The sequence below is a fragment of the Phascolarctos cinereus genome, unplaced genomic scaffold (assembly GCF_003287225.1).
Source record: "Phascolarctos cinereus isolate Bilbo 61053 unplaced genomic scaffold, phaCin_HiC Scaffold_2;HRSCAF=192, whole genome shotgun sequence".
NCBI classification, from domain to species: Eukaryota; Metazoa; Chordata; class Mammalia; order Diprotodontia; family Phascolarctidae; genus Phascolarctos; species Phascolarctos cinereus.
The window spans coordinates 311,486,032-311,509,935 of record NW_027555625.1 but is presented as its reverse complement, the minus strand read 5'-3'; positions in this window follow the sequence as shown (position 1 = coordinate 311,509,935).

Sequence of the window (23,904 nt, the reverse complement as noted above, 5' to 3'; positions counted from 1 at the left end):
CAGGCTAGAATTTTGGGCCAAAACTAGTATGATTAAATATAACAAGAATAAATGTGGAAGCCTACACTTGGGTTCAAGAATTTAACTTCAAAGTCATTTGATCGGGTAGAGCTGGCAAGATTTATCTGAAAAAGATCTGGGTGTTTTAATAGATTTCAAGGTCAACATGAGATAAAGATTGAATGCAACAATGATAATAGCAAAATTTATATAGCACTTTAAGACTTACAAAGCACTTTACATCCATCATCTCATTCGATACCATGTTTGCTGCCAGTAAGAGAAATATAGGAACAGGTTGATGATAGAGCCCACTCTCCTCTGCCCTGGCAGAATAGCATCTATAATATTGTTTTCAGACATGGGCAACACCTTTAAGAAGGATGCTTTTAATACAGCAGAAAGGCACTGGATGCAGAGAGTATTCAGTAATGAGCAGCCAGGATGGTGGAAGGCCTCCAGATCATGCCATATTCTTTTATATTGAAAGAACTAGAAAGCCTGGAAAAGGGAAGACTAATGAGTGACATGCTTAGCTGTCTTCAAATATTTGAAGACATATGGAAGAAGGCTAAGCCTGGTTTTGTTTGTCTTTGGAGGGTAGAATTAAGAATAAAGAGTGAAAGTCACTGAGAGCCAGATTTTGGCTTGCTGCAAACTGATGAGAGTCCTGTCCTTTTGAACATGCTTAGAATGCTCTATTTTATCCATCTCCCTACATGGTCTTTGGAGCATGTGCAAACATGCTGTTACTGTTTTCTGTTCATTTACCATGGGGTGAAGAAAAGAACCTTTTCAACTGCCTGCTGAAATGGAACTGAGTGTATATTAGACTCCCATGGATGCAGTTTTTTCTTCATTTTCCTCCCATCCCCCTTTCCTTCCATCTCCTTCCTCTTCCTTACTCCTTTGTCATTACCCCCCTCTTCTGATCGTCTCCCTGTCTCTGTCTTTCTCCTTTCCCTGTCTCTGTCTCTCTTCCTCCCTCTCTACCTCTGTCTGTCTGTCTCTTCTCTCTCTTTCCTCTCCCACTTCCTGACAAGGCAAAAGGACAAAGATATAGGGTTCTGACTGGGGACAGAGGGTGTAACGGCACTGGCAGTGGCCTCTTGCTCACAACTTTCTCTCTCCCCATTTGGACCCACATATGGCCATGAAAATAGTACTTTTTTTTTTTATCCCTTTGCATTTGTTCTTTCTTGCTCTTCCGTGAAGGAATATCTGATCTATCTAAGGGTAGGATAGATTAGCTAGGTGGCACAAAAGATAAAGCACAAGGCTTATAGTTAGGAAGACCTGAGTTCAAATCCTGCTTCAGACACTTACCGGCTATGTGACTCTGGGCAAGTCACTTAACCCTGTTTGCTTCAGTTTCCTCATCTGTAAAATGAGCTAGAGAAGCAAATAGCAAACCACTCCAGTATCTGAAGAGTTGGATAAAACTGAAATAACTGAACAATAACAACAGATATTGGAATACTCTGCCTTGAGAGGAAGTGACTTATCCTTCACTGAAGGTCTTCAAGCAAAGGCTCAGTGATCATTTGTCATTTGGGTGGTAGAAGGGGACCTTATCTGAGTAAATGTTTGACTAGGTGATCTCTGAAGTCCTTTTTAATGCAGAGATTTGTGTGACTCATATAGAACCTGCAATTCACTAACCCTCCAGATCTTTTTCAGATGCACTGCTGTTTAGCCTTGTCTACTTCATTTTGTACTTACAAAGCTGATTTTTTGAACCCAAGTGCTTAGTTTTTATTTTATTCCTATTAAATTTCATCTTTTTGTTGTCATTTGCTTGTTTCAGCTCTGTCTGACTCTTTGTGATCCCTATTTTGGAGTTTTCTTGGCAAAGATACTGGAGTGGTTTGCCATTCCCTTCTCCAACTCATTTTACAGATGAGGAAACTAAGGCAAACAGGGTTAAGTGACTTGCTCAGGGCCACTCAGTTAGTGAGCATCTTAGACTCAATTTGATACCAGATGAGTCTTCCTGACTCCAGGCCCAGCACTCTGTCTACTCCATCACCAAAGTACCCTAAATTTTATCTTAAAGCCATTTAGAGAAATTTACTTATATTATGATTCCCTCATTATGTTATCACTTTTGGCTCTCAGGATCTTTTTGAATCTCTATCATGCAACTATTCTTTCCAAATTTGTATCACCTACAAATTTGATAACCATGACACCTTTTATTCAAGTCATAGAGGAATGTTGACCTGTACAGGGCCAAGCACAGTACTCTGAAGTAGAGACCTTCTTCCATGTTATCATTGAATCATGAAGGACTCCTCTTTGAGTCTATTTACTTGACCAATTTTTGTTCCATCTGATTGCACCATCCTATAGCTCTTATTTCTGCATATTTGCTATAAGAATAACATGAGAAAATTTGTAAAATCCTTCGCTAAAGTCTATGTAAACTCTATTTATGGCATTCCCTTGATCTACCAGCATAGTAACTTTGTCAAAGAAAGGAAATGAAGTTTGACTAGCATGACTTGTTCTTGATGAAGCCTGGCTGGTTCTTTGGGATCATTGATTGGTTCCTTTTCTAGACATGGACTAACCATCTCTTTAATAATGTTTTAAATATAATTTTGCTATTATTTGCTATATATTCGCTATGAGAAATCAAAGTCAAACTCACTAGTGTATAGCTTTTAGCCTCTATTTTCTTCCCTTTTTTTGAAAATTAAGACAATATTAATTCCCTTCCATTTAGAAAGCTTGCTTCTTCTGCTCTCTCTTCTTTCTCTCTCTGACTCTTCTCTCTCTCTCTCTCTCTCTCTCTCTCTCTCTCTTCTCTCTCTCTCTCTCTCTCTCTCTTTCTCTTTGTCTCTGTCTCTCAAAATTCTGAATTTCCCAAACATCATTTCCACATATGATACAGAACAGGAAATGATTGTACATAAAACAGCTTATCTCCATCATGGGGAGCTTTTGCTTCTTAACATGACCTTTTGAAGGTCCCGGACCGAGGCTCAACAATCCCATCTTCTAGTTCTTTCGAAATATTAGGAAGCAGTTTATCTCCACTGTTACTTAAACTTATTCATCCCTTCATTTTACCAAGGAGGAAACTGAAATCAAAGAGATCAAATGTCTTTCTCAAGGTCACACAAATAATTGTACCAAAGCCTGGATTTAGAGTTGGATTTTCTGACCCCCAAATCTAGTACTCTTTCCATAGTGTCACAGTGCCTATAATTCCTAGGTTCCCCTCCACTACTTGTTAGCTGTGTGATCTGGTGTACATTTCTTTACTTCTCAAGGGTTTCAATTACTTCATCTGTAAAATGGGGATAAAAATACTCTAACTGCCTCAAAATAGGGTGTTAGACTAGAGATAATCCCTCAAGTTCTCTTTAAGAACAGCTTAAGAGTTATGATCCTTAGGGTCCTAGGTGACTTTAAGATGTCATGTAATGTTTATAAAGTTGATTCAGTTGTGAGATGATGTGACCCTGACAAATGTTTTCTTTGCTGGAACCGAGATGCTACTAAGAATCCTCCTGTTTTCATTTCTGAGCTAGTTTCCCAAAGAGTCCTTAGGAGCACTTTATTCTCTTCACTTTCCACACTGTCCTCAGCAGTGGTACATACAGAAGAAAACTGTGGCCAAGAAGCAATTCTCCGAAGGCCAGCCATCCTCTGGGGTGACATCCTGCCTCATTTCCTTTTCAGCTCTGAATGGGGCTTAGCTCTGTGCTGCCAGGAGCAGAGGAGTGAAGGGGTTGCAAATGAACTTTCAAAAGAGAAAGCCTGGTTCAGGAGGGTTTCTGACAGGATTGTCTGGTCCCCTTTAACGTGGGGCTTTTTTTTCCCCCTGGAGTCAGTGTGCTAGGTCATGCCTCCTAGCACTGAGGGGAGGAAGAGGCTGGAGGAGGAGGTGGAGGAAGCAGATGATGTGAGAGTGGAGGGAATGAGAGAGAGTGTAGGTGGTGTATGGAAATCAAAGACCTCCAGAACCAGCAAAGGAAATTATGTTTTTGGAATTTGGAATTTCAAAATTTCACACTCAACATTTCTGTGACAACAAAAACCCAGATAAAAATCTATGTCATGCCACTGGTTTTCACCTTTTAGGTTTTCTTATTCTTCTGATTTTAAACAGAAACTATTATCAGTTTGATTACTATTTCCTTTTCTGAAATGTGGTTGAATTTCGTAAGTAGCGAGTGGCAGAGCTGAATCATAGGAAGTGTCAGCTTGCAGCTTGTATACATCAGTGGTTACCAAATTGTGGTTTGGTGACACCGGTCCTTACTTGCTTTGTTTCAGTGATCCCCATTCCACAAGTTTGCATTGTAAAATTAGGAAAATGTTCTTCTCTCTCCTACTTAGAAGATTGAATGCTCATGACACTGCTGAATAATGTGCATGTGCTTTGAAAAAAAGTATGTATTTTTTACCTATTAAAGATCACGGGCTCATAGGGGACAAACAATTTTTTTTATTAAGATTCTCACCCAAATAAAAACTAACTTGACTGATTCTGCTTTTTGTTGTTGTTGTTGGAAAGGAGGGAGATTGAAGGATGGGAAGCTTTAAGGTTTGTTCTTAAATGTAAAATATCCTACTCCCTGGCTATTAAAAAAAATAATAGAATGACAGGACATAGACGATTAGAGCTGGAAGGGACCTTAAAACATATAAGGTGTCCCAAAAGTCTTAGTGCAGTTTTAAGCTTTAGTAGATTTAACAGCTTAAAACCACTTACCAGCTTTATGGATTTAGTAGCTTAAACCTTCCCCCTGCCCCAAAGACTTTTTGGGACAACCTAGATAATACCAGACCTGGAATAAACCTTAGAACTGTCAGAGCTGGAAGAGACCCTGGAACATAAAATGTTAGAACCAAAAGGGAGATAGAGGTCTTCTAGATCAGCTCCGTCTATTTGTAGATGGAGAAACAGAGTCAAAGAAGTGGAATGGATAATAGAGGGGAATATTGAACTCTAATCAATGGATATAGCAATAAATAAGTGATATTTAGGGAAAGAGATAGTGACTAGACCTGTGATTTCATTGTAATAGTGAGATTCGAGGTGAGAAAATTCCTAGCAAAGCAGGTTGGTCCTACTAGTGACTTGCCCAATCTGTGTGTATACAGCCAGCACACATTAAATGTGGGATTTGAGGGCTGCTCTTGCTTCTTATCTCTTCATTCTGCCATGCTACTCCTTTTCTATGGTACAGGTCAGTAAAAGGGCTAGATCAGAGTCAGAGTGAAAAGGAAAGGGGAGGAAGAAAGTGAGACAAGTATACATAGAACAAGAGAGAGGAGGGATGTGGTGACAGAGGAGAGGAAGGAGAGTAAAGGGAAAGCTCAGTAGTTTTGATGTGAATGTGTTTAGTGGGAACTTAACAGCTTCAGTCACATCCTGCTGTTCCATTGAGCTTCGAGCATCACCGAGTCAAATCAACAAGCATTTCTCAGATGCCACTACATTCCAGGCACCATGCTAAGAGCTAGGATTCAAAGAAAGCCAAAAAACAGTCTCTTCCCTCAAGGAGCTCCTCGTCTAGGCCAATGGCTATTTGAGCAGGCATCACCATTATTACCGCTCTCGAAATGTCATCAACTTTACCAGAAAACCAATCCTTTCTAAGCTAGGAACAAATTTTTCCACTTTTAGTTTCAAAGTTATAAGATCACAATTCAAAGTTTATTTTGTTTATGTTTCCATGGAATTTGGTGGCATTTGCATATGCCCAAATGAATGACTAAGATTTTAGAAATGTACTTTGTGTGCTTGGAAGTGTTGATTAATTTGCTAGCTGTGTTGGCAAGTTCCTCTGACATGCAAGAGCTACTTTACTGTCTCATCCCACAGTCCTTAGGAGTAACATAGAAATGAGGCTTTAGTTCATTGTTCTAAGGCTTTCTCCACACCAGTCATATCAGAATTCTGGGGTCTTTCTTTCAGGGACAACTAAAACACTTACTGAAAATAAATACATAGAATACTGTTCACAGATTTTTTTTTCAACTGCTTTTATTAACCTTTCTGAGACTTTGCTCTGGATGAGAAAGCTAAAATAGCCCAATTTGGGGGGATTTTTCTCTCTGTAGGAGGAATTCATCTCTCTTGAATTGGCTGAGTGCCAGTGTTTTCCTGTCTCTGATCTTTGGTGTCCTTTGATGAAATTAGCTTTAAACTCTACCACCTGGGGACAGAACACTTAGGCAGACAAATGCCACTATTATCAAAAGGCCTTTCTTAAGCATTTTACTAGGCTGAGTGCTGTTCAGAAAGCCCTCTCCTTAAGAGCAATCCAAGACAGAAACACAGGACGTGGGTAGGAGGAATAAGTACATGCAACTAAGACATGTATACACAGGCAGGGTTGCATACATTGTAGACTATATGGCAATGTCAGAGTAGTGAGGACACTGGACTTGGAATCAGACGACTTGAGTTTGAAGCTTGACTTTACCACCTACTAGTCGGGTGAATCACTTGTGCCAATCACACAGCCTTCTGAGCCCCAGGGTCCTTATCTGGGAAATGCCAGTCATGATATTTGTATTGCAGATCAGTTGTGAGGATTCAAATCAGATAGTACAAAAGGCACTTGTTTTTTTGAAAATCTTGTGTCAATGTGTAAACATAAACTATTATCATTAGTAAACTCAGAATAATTTTCAAATAGAATGCTTTGATGAACTTTTCTTCCCTTAAAACTCCTTGCTGTGTTGGAAAGAATGCTGAGCTTGAGGCCAGTAGATTTGCATTTGAGTCCTAACTGCTATTTATTAGCTGTGGGACATTGGTTAAGTCACTTACGCTTTCTGGGCCCCACTTTCCTCACGAGTGAATTGAAAAAACTAGATTAGATGATATCGTGGCCTCCTTCTAGATTGAATATTCTGTGATTCAATTATTCAACAATCATTTATCAAGTGCTTACTATGTTCCAGGGACTGTGCTAGTTCAGTGAACACAAAGAAATAATCCCTACTCTCAAGGGGTTTATATTTTAATGAGTGAGACAGCAAAAGTCTCAAAATAAATGATGAGAATTAATACAAATTAATTCAGGATATTTAGGGAGGGAGGGCACTAGAAGCCAGTGGGGTCAGGAAAGGCTATCCTCTGTGGTGGTCCTTTTCCTGATTCTGCCACCAACTTGCTTGGCAAACTCCTTCTCCCTCTTTGAGCCTCAGTTTCCCTAACACAATTAACAGCTGATATTTCTAGAGTGCTTTAAATTTTTTTTTGTTTTTTTTTTTGGCTAGGCAATGGAGTTAAGTGACTTGCCCAGGGTCACACAGCTAGTATGTGTCATGTGTCTGAGGCCGGATTTGAACTCAGGTCCTCCTGAATCCAGGGCCGGTGCTCTATCCACTGCGCCATCTAGCTGCCCCTAGAGTGCTTTAAATTTTACAAAGCACTTCATATATTTGAGCTTCACAGCAGTTCTGTGAGGTAGGCTGTTGTTTTGGTTCAGTCATGACCTCATTTGGGATTTTCTTGGCAAAGATACTGAAGTAGTTTACCATTTCCTTCTCCAGCTCATTTTATAGTTGAGAAAACTGAGGCAAACAGGGTTAAGTGACTTGCCCAGGGTCACCCAGCTAGTAAGTGTCTGAAGACAGGTTTGAACTCAGGAAGATGACTTCAGGCCTGACACTCTATCCAATGTACTGCCTAGCTGCCTATGAGGTAGGTACTAAAATACTCTGTAAATGTTAGTTATCATCATCATCATCATCATCATCATTATCATCCTCGTCATTATCATCATCATTCCAGTTTTACAGATGAGAAAGCTGAGGCTCAAAGATGTTAGATGACTTGTCCATTGTTATGTAGCTAGTTTATGAAGCAGAATTTGACCTGAGGATTTCCTGACTCCAGGTCTGGCACTCTAGTTATTATGCCTATGTGTTGCTCCCTATAGCACTAGAGGATGGGAGGTGATGTTTTCTAGCGCTAGCACTCCTTAATTCAATGCCATACAGAGCCATAGTTTCCATGATGGGCTTTTAAGCATCGACAGTATCTTGCATCAGTGTCAGAGGAGCTCTATCTTTCCATGATCATACTGAGGCCCAAGCTGCTATATACCTTGAGTGATAACAGTGTGGAATAAATGGTTTATAGCTTCTTTGCTCTCATCTTCTTTATATGGCTTGTTTCTTAATCACATTTCTCAGAAGATGCATTATCTATATTTTAGAGTATCTTCTTCAGATTTCCTCCCATGCATTAGCAAAAAGGAGGCTTCAGTAATTAGGCAGGGAATGACCAAAAATATTCAAAAGGGGTTTTTCCTTACAGGTTTCAGCCACACCTATGATCTGGTCTTTTCTCCTACTCTTTGAGATGGTTTAATGCACTTGTAGGCTGATAAGGTCAGAACTGAGTACAGATGGCAGTAAATGTGTGGTTCAGGAAAATCACTTTAAATCATTATTTCTTTTTTGAAATTAAGGGCCCAGGAAAGCTCTTTAGTGTCCTACATTTTGAAGGATACAAAGCTGTCATGTTATATTATTGGGGATTCTTGGGGTTGCCCTCAATCCCTTGCCATCTTTGATCCTTAACTACCCCAGAAAGAGCTGGGAAAAGAAAGAATTAACACAGCATTGCCCCCCTCTTTGTTGGTGTAGAGAATTTAGGCAAATGGAGTTCTCTTGACTGTTGCAGTCAAATTGGATGACCCACTGTTGTCTGAACCTATCCTGTTTCTCTACTTCTGCTTGAAGGGATTGCATGCTGGGAAGATCCTCCCCGTCACCCCACCTCCCAGTCTACTGCTGGTGAAATCCTTTCTTCAAGGACAGCTTTGTCTACCTGTTTCTACCTTGTCTTATTCTTCTCCTTGGTGTGCCCAGCCATCTAAAGTGATCTCTCCTCTAGACTGCACTTCTAATCCTGACTCTACTGTCACTACCTATGTGACTTCGGGCAAGTCCTTTTAGGCCTCAGTTTTCCTCTACGTAAAATGAGATTTGATTAGATGATTTCCTTTCCAGCTCCAAACCACCATAGAAATGTATTTATACCTCTGTTCGTTAACTATGTTGTATTTGTCCTGTGGTTATTTGTGTTTCTATCTCTCATCTCTTTAATTATGTCAGCTTTAGGGAGGCAGAAGCCCTGCCTAACTTGTGCCTCTTTGTGTTTCAAACATCCATCTAGTAAATGGTATTTCGCATAGTAACTGATTAATGTTTGTTGAATTAGTGAATTAATGAATGGCCCATTTAAGATAAGAAATGAAAAATAAGGGTGCAGAGTAGAGCAGCCAGGCTCTTCTAATTGCCCTCTAGGAATTTACCAGTCTATATGTCCTCTCTCTCTTTCAATGAGTAGACAGGACCCCCAGGCTGGATACTTTTAGGTATGACAGAGGGTGATTTTTTTTTCTGTTTTAATTTACCTTAATAGAATTTCTTTGACACTGATGAGGAGGTGGAGACACTATGCCTGCGCTTAACACAGAGGCTACTGAGGCAACACTTTCTTGCTAGAATTCAGAGTGGTCTGTGAGTCAGAAGACCAAATGTTGACTAGGTACATGACCCTCAGCAATTCATTTTCTTTCCTTTGAACTCAGGTTCCTCCTGGCTAAAATTAAGGGCCTGAATTAAACCTTTCAACTTTAATCTTGTGTCCTAAATTTCAATATTCTATATTCCTAAGTTCCTTCCAACACCAATATTCTATGCCCTAAGGTCCCTTTTAATTCTAAAATTCTATTCCTTAATATTTCTTCCAGCTCTGACATTCTAGGTTTTATGTACTAACAATCTATATTAAAAAACCAGTCCTAGTTCTAACATGCTACCTTCTGTGTTCTAACATTCTGAGGCTTCTTCAGGCACTGGTGTTCTATAACTCCTTGTGCTTTAAGGAACTATTCTAAGCAAGATAGTTTATATGAAGGATGATGATTGTAATTATTATTATTGAATTATCCTAAGATTTCAATGGTATGTTATTCATTTTGATATCTTATTGATACAAGGGATGCTAATGCATCTCATGAGTTGTGTCCTTTGGAATGCATTTTCATAGGTTATGTAAATATGATAAGGAATAGATTGCATTCTATCATGGAATGTTGCTGACTTCTTTGTGTGTCCCATTAGTAAAGTAAAAGTGACTCAAATCACTGAACCAATATCCCTGCCTGATCTACTTGTGAAGTGGGCATCTGATACTAATATGAATTTTAATTTTTCGTAGATGTAACTTACCTATGAATTCTGCATGACTTCATTCTCTCATTTCTATGAATGTATAGTTTCTATTACATGAAGTTCTCAACATTTTTATTTCTGAAATAAAATACTTTCAAGATCTGCTTAATTCAGAATAATCTTTTCTGCTCAAGACATTCTTGTAGTTTTCTATTGTCTTCCATATAAGTTCAGACTCCTTTGCCTAACAATCAAGACTTTGTAAATTAGCACCAGCCTACGTTTCCTCCTTACCAATTTAATTTAAGGTAATTCAAGTTATTAAAAACCTATTATGTGCAAGTAACTGTCCTAGATTCTGGAAATTCAAAAGGCTTATATTTTAATGTGGAGGGACAACATTTAAATAGACAAGTAAATGCAAAATGGCTTGAGAAAGGGGAGATAACACTAAGGTTACTGGATTAGATGGTCTTTAAGATACCTTTCAGCTCTAAATCGAAGATCTCTGATCTTATGAATTAGGGGCATCAGGAAAGGCTTCTCTTAGAATGTGACATGTGAGTTCAGCTTTGAAGGAAGGATTCTAAAAGAGATTGGGTTAGGAAGAAAGAACAGATCAGGAAGGTATGTGAAGGCACAGAGTCAGAAAATGGAACGCTGTGTTTTAAGAACAGGAGGCAGGCCAGTGTGGCTGGAATGTAGAGTATGTGATGGAGAGTAACATGAAATGTCTGGAAAGATAAACTGAAACCAGACTGTGTAAGCCTTCAAATGCCATGCTGTGGAATTTGAATTTTACCCTAAAGGTACTAGGGAATCACTGATTGTTCTAGAACAGGAGAGTGATGCAGTCAGGCCTATGACTGAAGATTTCATTTGGTAGCTATATGGAAGACAGATGGAAAAGCGGAGATTCTGACTAAAGGGAGACCAAGTAGGAAGCTATTACTATAGTCCAGAGACTGGATATTGAGGACTGACTTAATATAGTGGTTATGAGAGTGCATAGAAAGAAATAGAGCTGAAGTATTTTATGTAAGTAGAAAGGACTTGGAAGCTATTTAAATATTGGGGCAAGGTGGCATGGGAGTTGAGGGTAAATACAAGTAGGTGAAACTGTGTAGCAAGATAAATAGTAGTAAGGCTGTGCAGGAGCCAGCTCATATTGGATCATGGGAGCTGATTATCAAACTTCCAGGGTAAACATTTCTACCTCTTCGTAATACTTGGCCAGTCATTTCTGTCACGTCTGACTCTTTCTGACCAGATTTGGGGTTTTCTTGGCAAAGATACTAGAGTGATTTGTCATTTCCTTCTCCAGGTCATTTCACAGATGAGGAAATTGAAGCAAACAGGGTTAATGACTTGCTCAGGGTCGTAGACCTAGTAAGTGTCTGAGGCCAGATTTGAACTCAGGAAGATGAGTCTTCCTGACTCCAGGTCCAGTACTCTATGTACTGTATCACTTAGCTGCCCTGTTTACACCTTAAAAATTGACGTATGCTACAAAATAGGATTTGATTTATTATTTTGCTAATTGTTTGGACTTAAGAAAGTGATGAGGAAGATATTAATAGTGCAAATTAAACTTAAAAGTGTGTTGTGTACATTTTTTTTTTTTGCATTTACCAGTACACCAGTAGATATTGGTGTCCTTAACAGAAATAAGAAGGTTGGAGGAGTAACAGGTTTTATGGGGGATGGGATACAGATGAGTTGTTTGGGCAGTTGGAATTTGAGACACCTAAAGGACATCTAGGTGGAGATGTCTAGGAGGGTGTGGTACTTTCTGTCTTTGTCTCTCTCTGTCTCTCTCTATCTGTGTAAATAAATGTATATACATACACACGTCTTCATAGAGATGATTATTAAGCCCATGCAAACTAGCAGAACTCTTAAGTCACTGAGTGGAGTGAACAAGGCTTTACCTTAGGGCATTGACAGACATATGGGAGGAGCACACATCCTCCAAGGAAGAGAGGGGAGGGCGATATACACTTGGTTATTTCAGTGGCCACCATGCCTGTGGCTTGGCTCAGTCATTGACAAGATGTGGTGCAATAAGGCTCCAAATCACCACTACTTGGATCTTGTCACTGTCTTCTCTTCTTTGTTTTGCCTTCTCATTCAGTTGTCCCTTTTCCTAGCATGACTGTTTCCGTAGTTGGACTGTCCTCTGTATCACTGTTGTTACCACCCTTCCTCTCTCACATCAGCCCTTCTCCCCCTGGTGAAAATTTCCAGGGACTATTATGACTAGGTGATGACTGGGTGTAGCTCTGGAAGTAAATAAGATCACTTGAGGGAGAGTTTGTAGAGAAAGGATGGCCTAAGGAGTATTTGGGGTGACACTCATGGTTAGGGGGTAGAAAAGAAGACAAAGTAGTTGTCAGATGGAAGGAGAACCAGGAGAGAGCAGAATGGTCAGAGGAGGATATGTTTATCAGAACTGTCAAAAGTCCCAGAAAATTGGTCATGAAGAATAAGAACTGAAAAAGACCATTGTATTTAACAATTAAAAGTTAAGCCATGGGGAGAGTAGTTTCTAGCCTTATCTCAAATTGCAACTCTCCATGGATTTTATACTGTACCCAGAGTGGCCTGCATTCCTCCCAGATATATTCCATGCTTTCCTTGTTGATTCCATATACTTGTCCACACTATTACCTCTGCCTAAAATATTCTTTCTCCATATCTGTCCTTGACTTCTGAATTACTACTCATCCTTTAAAGGAACTTCATGAGACCTCCTGAGATTCACCTGATGTGTAATGACTTTCCTCCTTGAACCATTGCATTCTATTTTCCATCTTTCTACTAAACTTAAGTACCATTGTGCACTTTGATCATCTTTGAGTCTTCTCTTAAGAGATTGTAAACTTCTTGAAGGCAAGAATTGTGTTTTATCTCAAATTTATAACTACCCTTGGGCTTAGGACGCTGATTTTTCTTAATAAATATCAAGTGCATTCACCGTAATTATTAATTTTCCCTTGTTCAGTGGTCATAGTGTTTCCAGATTTGTTAGATTCTATCTGAAAGAAGACAGCCAGATTTGCAGTTTGTTATGTGTAGGAATAATGAATTGGTTCATTATAGAGGTAAAGTGTAGACTCAGCCATTAGAGGCAAAATAATTAAATTCAAACCTGATTAATGCTCATTTATAGTCAAGAAAACCTTTTCCCCAGCCTTCAGTAAATCGGTTTGCTCTAATTTTCAATATGGTCTATCTTGAGTATTATGCCTACAGATTACCTATTTTCTGGATAATTTGTGGGTAAATGGAAAGTCCAGATTAACTGCCTCTGCCTTGACCTCCTACGTGCTTTCAGTTGGCTTTCTGCTGCCATTAGCTGGTATATACCACTAGGTGGTGCAGTGGATAAAGCACTGGGTCTGGAGCCAAGAGTTCAAATCTAGCCTCTAGCCTCAGACACTTAATAGCTATGTGACTCTGGGCGAGTCACTTAAGCATTCTTTGCCTTGGTTTCCTCATCTGTAAAATAGGGATAATAATAGCACCTATTTCTCAGGTTGTTGTGGGGTTCAAATGTGATAATAATTGTAAAGTGCTTAGCACAGTGCCTAGCATGTTAGTTATTAGCTATTGTTATTATTAATTGTTGTTATGTGCCCAGGAAAACAAACTGATAGCAAAGTGTAGTGAAAAGAGCACTGGTGGCTAGAAGTGGTAATGAATGCCAGTAAGTGCTACTACTGGTGAGGCTGAAGCTGATAAAACACTCGAACAAAGGACTTCTGAGCTACAGTAAGGCTAAAATCAATCAGGTGTCCTCACTAAGCCTGGTGCCAATATAGGGAGCCCCTGGAAGCAGGCAGTCACTGAAACTTGACTAAAACAGCTTTCTACAAAGTTGCCAGTGATCACTTAATTGCCAAAATATGATGGCCTTTTTACAGTTTTCCTTCTTTGTGACCTCTCTACTAGGATTTAGCACCATTGACTACCCTTTCCTTGATACTCTCCTTTCTGGGTTTGCATGATGCTGCTCTTTCTTGGATCTACTCTGAGTTGTATGACTGCTTCTTCTTAGTCTCCTTTGCTGGGTCCTTCTCCATATAAAGTCCCATAACTATGGTTGAACACCAAGGCTTTGACCTGGGTCCTCTTCTCTTAGCTATCTCTTGTTGAGCTCATGAGCTCCCAGGAGTTTAATCATTTTCTCTTCACAGATGACTCTGGAGGCACTAGCCTCTTATTTTGCTCCAGTCCCACACCACCAATTGCTTCTTGGACATTGAAAGCTGAGTATCTCATAGGCATTGCAAACTTGACATGTCCAAAGCAGAACTCATTCCCCAAAGCTGCCTCTTTTCCTAACTTCTCTTTCTGTTGAGGGTACCAATAGCCTTCTGGTCACCTAAATTCCCAACCTTAAAGATATCTCTTCAACTCCTTACTCTCACTCACTCCACATAGCCAATTCTTGTTGATTCTATGCTTCTACAACATCTCTCTCATCTCCCTTTTTCTTTCCTCTGACATTGCTACCATCCTAACCCAGGCCCTCATCACCTCTTACCTGGGCTATTAGAGTACCTTCCTATTTGATCTCCCTTCCACTTTTCTCTCCTTTCCCCAAACCATTCTTCACACAGCAACCAAAGCACTGACTATGTCACTCTCATGCTTAGTAAAATTTAATGATGTCCTATTACCTCTAGGATCCACCAGAGACTATTCTATTCATTATTTAGATTAGACATTTTATTCAAAGTTGGAGCTGGATACAGGTTTTTTCTGGAGTGGCTATAGTGAAGGGGAACACTGTGAAGCTGGTATAGGTTTTGCAATTAAAACTAATCTAGTCAACAAATTTGTGTGCCTACCAAAAGGAGTGAATGACAGGCTCATGACAATGTGATTGCCAATTTCAGGAAAACATCACACCACCATCATCGGTGCCTATCCTCCCACCATGATGAACCGTGATGAGGTTAAAGAAAAATTTCATGAAGACCTGGAGACCCTTATCATCAATGTACCAAAAGAGGACAAGCTCATAATTCTGGGTGACTTTAGAGTAGGCTCAGACAACTAGACTTGGCAGGGAGTTCTAGGGAGGAATGGAGTTGGAAACAGCAACAGCAATGGTCACTTACTACTGAAGACTTGTGCATCTCATGACCTTCTCATCACCAATACTGTCTTCCATTTACCTAAGAGCAATAAAACTTCATGGAGACACCCTCACAGCAAACATGGGCATTTAATAGATGTTGTGTGATTGCAAGAAGAGACAGACAGGATGTGAGAGTGATGAAGGCAATATGTGGTGCAGAGTGCTGGACTGATCATAGACTTATCCTTTGCAAGCTAAATATTCCCATTCAACAAAAGTGCTGTCCCCAAGGCAAAATGACTACCAGAAGAATTAATGTCAACTCTTCTCTGAGTGGGAACAGTTTGTTGGTAACTTGGAAGGAAAGTTGAGCCAACACAGAGTTGGCAACAGTGGAGCAGAAAAGGAGTGGGCAGCTTTCAAAGATTTGGTGTATAGCACTGCATTTGCTCATATGGGTCAGAATACTCGCAAACATCAAGACTGGTTTGATGAAAATGATGGGGAAACTCAGAAGCTGACATGAAAAATGAGAATGCCACAGGGTTTACCAGCAAGATAGTTCATCCATCTCTAAGAAGGCAGAATTTAATTCCATCAAAAGCAAAGTACAAGCAAAGCTTAGAGAGATGCAGCATTCTTGGCTCAATAAGAAAGCAGATAAAATTCAGTTTTATGCTGATAGTGACAATCCAAAGTGCTTCTATGGTGCCCTGAAGGCTATTTATGGGCCAAAGACCTATGGTCTCAACTAGGCATCTTAACTACTCAGTGCTGATGGAGCTACATTGAGTTTCTGTTTGCAAATGAATGTGCACTCAATGCAGCCTGTGAAGCTGAGATGCGACAAAGTATGGATTGATTCTCTGCTGCTTTTGCTAATTTTGGCCTAACAATTAATACCAAGATAATTCAGTTGTCCATAAGCCACCACCACACCATCCATATGTGGAACAATCAGTTACAGCAAATGGAGAAGTTTTGAATGCTGTGGATAAGTTCAGCGATGCCACTTCTAGGTCTGTATCCCAAAGAGATCATAAAAAAGAGAAAAGGACCCACATGTACAAAAAATATTCATAGCAGCTCTTTCAGTGGTGGCAAAGAATTGGAAATTGAGGGGATGGCCGGCAATTGGGGAATGGCTGAACGAGTTGTAGTATATGAATGTAGTAGAATACTATTGTGCTATAAGAAATGATGAGCAAGCAGACTTCAGAAAAACCTGGAAAGACTTATATGGACTGATGTGGAGTGAAGTGAGCAGAACCAGGAGAACATCGTACATAGTAACAGCCACCTTATGTGATGACTAACTTTGATAGACTTAGCTTTTCTCAGCAATGCAAGGATCTAAGATATCTCCAAAAGTCTCATGATGGAAAACGCTATCCACACCCAGAGAAAGAACTATGGATTTGGAATGCAGATCAGAGCATACTATTGGCTCTTTATTTCCTTCTGTTTTGTTTTCTTTCCTCTTCTTGTGGTTCCTCCTATTGGGTCTAATTCCTCCTTACATCATGACTAATGTGAAAATACATTTAATAGGAATGTATATGTAGAGCCTATATCAGATTGCTTGCCATCTTGGGAAGGGAAGTGGGGAGGGAGGGGGAGAGAATTTAAAACTCAAAAGCTTGTGGAAATGAATGTTGAAATTTTTTTTTTAAAAAAGTGTTTATTTGATTGATTGTTTAGCAGCTGGTAGAGGTGGGGCTTGAATTTATACCTTCTGACTTCAAGTCCAGAGCTCTTTGAATTTTGTCTCTCACAGCATCTTCCTCTCTCCTCAACTTTTGGAGAACACTGTGATATGCTTCCTCATCCCTTCCTTTTCCCCTTTGTCTTATCTTCGTATAGATCATTTTAACTCCAGTAGAATGTAAGCTCCTTGAGACCAAGGAGTATGTAAACTTTATCTTTTATCCTCAGCACCTGCACAATGCCTTGGGGAGATATGTGTGTATACATGCATGTGTAAGGGTTTGTGTGTGTACATACATATAAAATGTATACATATTATATGCATGTATGTATTGTATATGTATGCACATACATGTATTTTGTGTGTGTGTGTGTGTGTGTGTGTGTATAGGGAGAGAGTTCTGATTTATTCCTTGTGGGGAACTTTTTGATATATTGTACTTAAGATAGGCAACTCTGTAACATAGTCTTAAAGTTACCTAGGAGCACTAGGAGGCTAAGTGACTTTCTCACGATCTCACAGCTAGTATACATCACTCAGGACTTGAACCCAGATGTTTCTGATTCCATGGCTAGTCCTCTATCCACTAAGCTATACTGTGATTCATTCTGTAAATAACAGATGCTTAATAATTTTTAATTGAATTTTCAGTCTTTTGATTTCTATTTATCTTGTCCTGGAATCAGAGCAGAGGCTGATTCTCCTCCCTCCTCTTTACCTCATTTCCCTTTTCCAGATTGTCACCCATTTGGATACATCTGGGAGTTGTGTTGTGAACATGTGGAAATCAGTGGTACAGGGAACCTTGCCTCATAGATCCCCAGAGATTTGCCTGGATGACCCACCTGTGTAAGGGAAGAAGTATTTGGGCCACAGACTGGCTCCAATACTCCCACAGTTCTGTGGGTAAACATATCTACCTGCTCTATGGTACAGGGTTTGGAGCAAGTCCAGGAAAAAGAATGTCCCTGGCAGCTCTCAGCTTTAGATCATTAACCTTTAAATCCAGGAATGCAAACCAACAATAAAATTTTCCAGGGTGGAGGGAAAGGAATGAGAGTAATTAGGACTGAGGAGGCAGTAGAGATAAGAAGAAAACCTTGAGGCCAGTAGGGAAGGAGTTTTAGAGAAGGGAGCTCAAGGGAATCACAGAATCCCAATCTCAGAGCTAGAAAAGACTTCAGAGATCAGCTGGGCTATCCCTTGCTGAAACAGAAAGGCCTTCCATGGTTTTATTAATGAGCAGTCATTCAGGTTCTGTTTAGAAGTGAGGGATACTCTGTCATAGTGGCAGGAGCCTCTATCATAGAGGCAGAAGCCCACTCTCAAGTCCTATCTGCACCACTTTCTAGTTCCAGACTACCTACCAACCTCCACCCTTCATACATTTGCACACAACCACAATAATGCAACCATAATTGTATTGGCACTCTATTCCTCCCCTTATATCTTCTTCAAAGTACAGAGAAGAAAGACATAGAAAAAGGTGAATAGGAATGTGTTTGTGTGTGTGTGTGTGTATGTGTGTGTGTGTGTGTGTGTATGAGAGAGAGAGAGAGACAGACAGACAGACAGTGAAATAGTGAGAGAAGAAAGAGACAGAAAGGAGAGAGAAGCAGAGGCAGAGAGAGAGACAGAGAAGAGAGACAGAAACAGAAAGACACAGAGAGACAGAGACACGGACAGAGAGTTGGAGAGATAGAGGGGAAAAGAGAGTTACTTTTTGTCTCTGAGTCTCAGTTTCCTCATCTGTAGAATGAGGATAACACCCATACTAACTACTACACAAAGTGGTTGTGAGGAATGCAATTTGTAATCAATAGAGTCTGAGGTAAATAGAAGTTATTATTACTTTTCCTGGTTCTATCACTGACACTTCACCTTTCTGGATCTCTGATTTCCTCTCTGTAAAATGGAAATGTTGGACAAGATGATCTCTAAGATTCTTTCTAGCTCCAATATTTTGATTATATTAAGATCTGACATACCTATATGTTGGCAGCTGAGTGGTACAATAGATGGAGCACTGGGCTCAGAATCAGGAAGACTCATCTTCACGAGGGCAAATCTGACCTCAGACACTTACTGGCTCTATGACCTTGGGCAAGTCACTTGACTGGGTTTGCCTTAGTTTCCTTATCTGTAAAATGACCTGGAGAAGGAAACTGCAAACCACTCCAGAGTCTTTGCCAAGAAAACCCCCAATGGGGTCACAAAGAGTTCTGGGCATGACTAAAATGACTCAATAACAACAAAACACCTCTGTTAGTGCTCTTACTCTTCTCCTGATACTATTGCTTGTTATTCACACTCTGTATTTTTCATACATTTAACCTTCCTTCTCTGCAGTAGAATGTAGGATTATTGAGAGCAAGCACAGTGTCTGGCACCTAATTTATATGTGTGTGTGTGTGTATTTACACTTAGTATATTTTTGAGAAATGCTATTTCAGTATAATTGAATTGAATAAGAGCTGAGGCAGGGTGCCTATTCTTTTGGGAGTAGGGTGACAGGAGTGTTGTTAAGGTATCAGGAGACATAAATCCAATGAACAAACTTAGTCTCTCTCTTTTTCCCTCTCTATCTCTCTGTCTCTCTGTTTCTGTCTCTGTGTGTGTCTGTGTGTCTGTCTCTCTTTCTCTCTCTATCATACACACACCCACACACCCACACCCTTTTCACCCTTTTCTACGTCTTTCTTCTCTGTACTCTGAAGGAGATGTAAGAAGGGCAGCACAGTACCAATACGATTATGGCTGTATTATTGTGATTGTGTGTAAATGGATAAATGGTGGAGGTAGGAAAGGATGGAATGGGGGTAAAAAAATCAACAGCTTCAAAAAGAACAAAATAATCTTAAGAAATCTCTAAGAGTGGAACATGTTATATAACTTGGACATGTCCATGAAAATCACTACATGAACTTTTTTATTTAATGTGGCCAGGGTTCACAGAGTTAAAGACAATAAATTACTTTTCATCCTGATTTGCATCTTCAGAATGTTGGGGTCTTTAAACCTGCTTTGGAATAATAAGTGCACAATAAATATTTGTGTAATACATTGATGAATTGATCTCACAAAATCTAATATGCTGGCATGAATTCTGAGCTTTCCAAAGATCAGTTTAGGAGGAGGGGCCTGGAGATCTGTGAGAGCAAAGCTAGCATTTATATGCTGTAATGAAGGTTTGAAAATTGTATCCTTAATCCTTACACTTCTCTTTCATCCCACTTCCAGCTAATTAGAAATGATGACTCCTGACTTAGAGACAACTGAGCATTTAGGGTTTTGCTATAATTCCTTTGACTCAACTGACCGTAAAAATATGTCTATCCACATTTCCTGGCCTTGAAAATATGTGAATTTATTTTAAAAAAGAAAGAAATGTGAAACAAGCCTTGTTTCCCCTGCAGCAGAAGCTGCCTGACACTACTGAAACCTCCTGGCCTGGCTGCCCTTCCCCCTTCCCCTTTCTTAAAATGGACAGATAGCAAATGTACCACAGAAGCCAAGAACAGTGGTGAGCTAGAGACAGGAAAGAGGAGCAAGATAAAACTAAATTTGTAAGGGTCATGTAAGAGAAGAAAGCATTTAATTGAGAATCCAGAGATTCAGTTGTGATCCTGGGGCTTTGTGACTCTTGTGAACTGGGGCAAGTCTCTTATCTCTGGGTCTTAGTCTCCTCATCAGTAAAAGGGATCCTTAAGGTCCCTTCTAGTGCCATCTAGCACTGTGATTCTGTGATCCTATGGTTGTCTGAATTGTTTCTTGCCTGGATTAGGTCTTTTTGGAAAAAAAATCATTTTGTCATCTCCAGCATAAGAACAGAGGAAAGAGATAACTTTTAAGAGAGGTTAGCCACATCACACTTAGGCTTTTATAGTTCCCTACTTTCTCCCTCTATTCTCTTATTCTATCTCCTGCTCCTCCCCCTCCTCCCCCTCCTCCCCCTCCCCCTCTCCCCTCCTCCCCCCTCCTCCTCCTCCTCCTCTCCCTCCTCCTCCTCCTCCTCCTCCTCTCTCCTCCTCCTCCTCCTCCTCCTCTCCTCCTCTCTCCTCCTTCTTCTTCTTCTTCTTCTTCTTCTTCTTCTTTCTTCTTCTTCTTCTTCTTCTTCTTTTCTTCTTCTTCTCTTCTTCTTCTTCTTCTTCTCCTCCTCCTCCTCCTTCTTCTCTCCCCACCCCCAACCATTGGCTCAGAGGTCACCCTGTGAACATCCCCAGAATCTACAGTAATGGCTTTTCCAACTCTGAAACTCAACACTACGGTGTCAACTTGCAAATGTACCTATCTAGTTTTGAATGGGCCCAAATCCAATATTCATTTGTTCTATTCATTCCTAGGCAAAAGAAAACAACAACAACAAAGAAGAGGGGTTCTCCTCTGTATTATTCAGAAAAAAAATCAGTATTATATAGTAGAAAAATCCCTGGATCTGAAATCAGAAACTTGAGTTTTGGTGTCAGATATGCTATCTATTTGCCTGTGTGACTTTAGGCAAATTGATTCACCTTTCCACTTCCCAGTTTTCTCCTCTATAACATGAGGGAGTTGGACTAGATGACCTTTAGGGTCCATTACAACTCTAAATGTTTCTTAATTCTCTCTCTCTCTCTCTCTCTCTCTCTCTCTCTCTCTCTCTCTCTCTCTCTCTCTCTCTCTCTCTCTCTCTCCTGATTTTCCTTTTAGGTGCATATAAATTTTGAATTTACGGTAAGCCCACAGGAAATAGAATGATGTATGCTCTAGAGGAAAGTACCTGATCACAAAGGGGACAGGCAAGGGTAGCAAAGAGCCTTATGAGTCCCCTTGACTGTTTGTTGCTTGTGGCCTCCTCAGAAGTTTCAGCAACAAACCTGGCACCACAGCCAGACGCCTTTGATGTGGTGAAAAAGGCATAAGGTACACAGGCAGCACTGGATATTTCACCTTTTCCCTTGCTTATCGCTGATTCCCCCAGAGACGACAATGGTGGTTTGTGTTGAGAGTCAGGTATGGGTTTGTGTGTGTGAAAAGAATGGAGGGAAAAAGGACAGTTGAAATCTACAGATACTCCAGAAGCAATGTTTTAGCCTTTCTTCCTAAAACCTCCCAGCAGAGTTCTTTAAAGAGAGGATATTCCTTTTCCTTCTATCTCTCTGCCCAGAGGTTCAGAATGTTGTATTGCCCAGTTCCCATGTTCACAGTCTTTTAACCAAAGACAGAAGGCTAATGGAGAACATCAGTTTTAGAATTGGAGAGGCTAGAGGAATTATCTAGCTCAGTCCCACTTCTGTACTGTATAAATCAAGAAACTGAGGCACAGTGCCAAAGTCATACAGGTTGTTTGTCACAAAAGTCGTTTTGTCTCAGAGGGCAAAAGTTGGAAATAGACAAATGTAACCTTAAGGTGATGAAATACTTCCTAATTATGAGAATTATCCAGAATTGGAATGGGCTGTCTTGGTGGGTGGCAGATCTCCCTCTCTGGGGGTCTCCAGTCAAAGGATAGATGAGCTCTTGTCAGGTGTATTGAGGTTATGGCTCTTTCTCAGGCATTAATTCGGATGTTATTGTGGAGACAATCATCAAGCTCCTTTCTGTTACTCTCTAATAAGCCAAACCAGGATTTACCTGTGCTTGTCTATACCAGTAATTCTTACACTGTGGGTCGCAACCCCAAATGGACAAAAGACAACTGCAGGAGAAGATCCTGCGGTATTTCTTCATTTATTTTCTTTGAAAATTTTCAAGCCCATATGACATTTTGGATTCTGGTGTTTCTGACTGAGTCGCTTTGGGAATTTTTATAACATACATACACACACACACACACACACACACACACACACACCACACACACTGCCCTGCTTCTCTGGGCATGCCTAGTTTTGTCTAACATTGCATCCCCTACCACGTGGGTGGCTCTAGCTTCCTTCATTGGGCTGTCTGCATCGTTAAAACTGGTGAGAGTGAGCCATTCGTTTTCTTTCCTGCCATTTTTTGTCTGTGCTCTTTGGTTATTCCTGTCTGCTTTACACAGTGTGGATGCCGTGCCTAGTGAGGATGCCATGAATGGAACCAGAGAGAGGTGAAGGCTGTCCTTCCCCTGCTCCTTCTCTTTTACCCCAGCGACTCAGAGAAACGGGCCTGGAGGTGTTTGTTTTTGTTTGTCCTCCCCCATTTCAGGTGCCAGAGGCACCCCCACAGATTGGGAGCTCAAGCCATGGTGACCCAAGAGCCAGGACTGCAGACAGAGAGGTACAGCAAGTCAGGCGGTCAGGGAAACCCCGAGCAACACAGGTTACCCATACATACATGCACACACATGTCTAGATGCTCTTCAAGCTATTAAAGTTTAAAACTGAATTAAATTTTTTGGGACAGCCTATATAATGTGTGTACATGTATGTGTATGTGTACTGTATAAATAAAATTGAGAATGGATCCTGCAATGATCCCAAACCATGAGCCATCAGGAAGTATGCTTGGTCTCCAGAGCCCTCCTGCTCACCAAACCCTCTCTTAACAGAAGTCTGGTAATGATATGAAGGATAGATTGGAAAGGGTAGAGAATCCAGCTGGGAAGCACCGAATCCCAGTTGTGCTACTTATTACTTATATGATTGGGGGCAAATCGCTTTCCTTCTCTGGGCCTCAGTTAAGGCATCTATAAAGTGGGAGACTTGAACTAAGTACCTTCCAGATCTGAAATTTTATGTTTCTGTGATCCTTAAAACCAAAGCAAACCAAACCCCAGAACTTGGTATTACTGATGTAGGAGTAAAGGAAAAAGGAAACTATATAAAAATGGGTAGTCTTCCCTTCCCTGTGTTGATTATTTTATCCTGTACATATCTTGTTTGTACAGAGTTGCTTGTAAATTATCTCCCCCATTAGACGGTGAGTTCTTTGAGAATGAGGGCTATCATTTGCTTTTCTTTGCATGCCTGGTGCTTGCACAGTA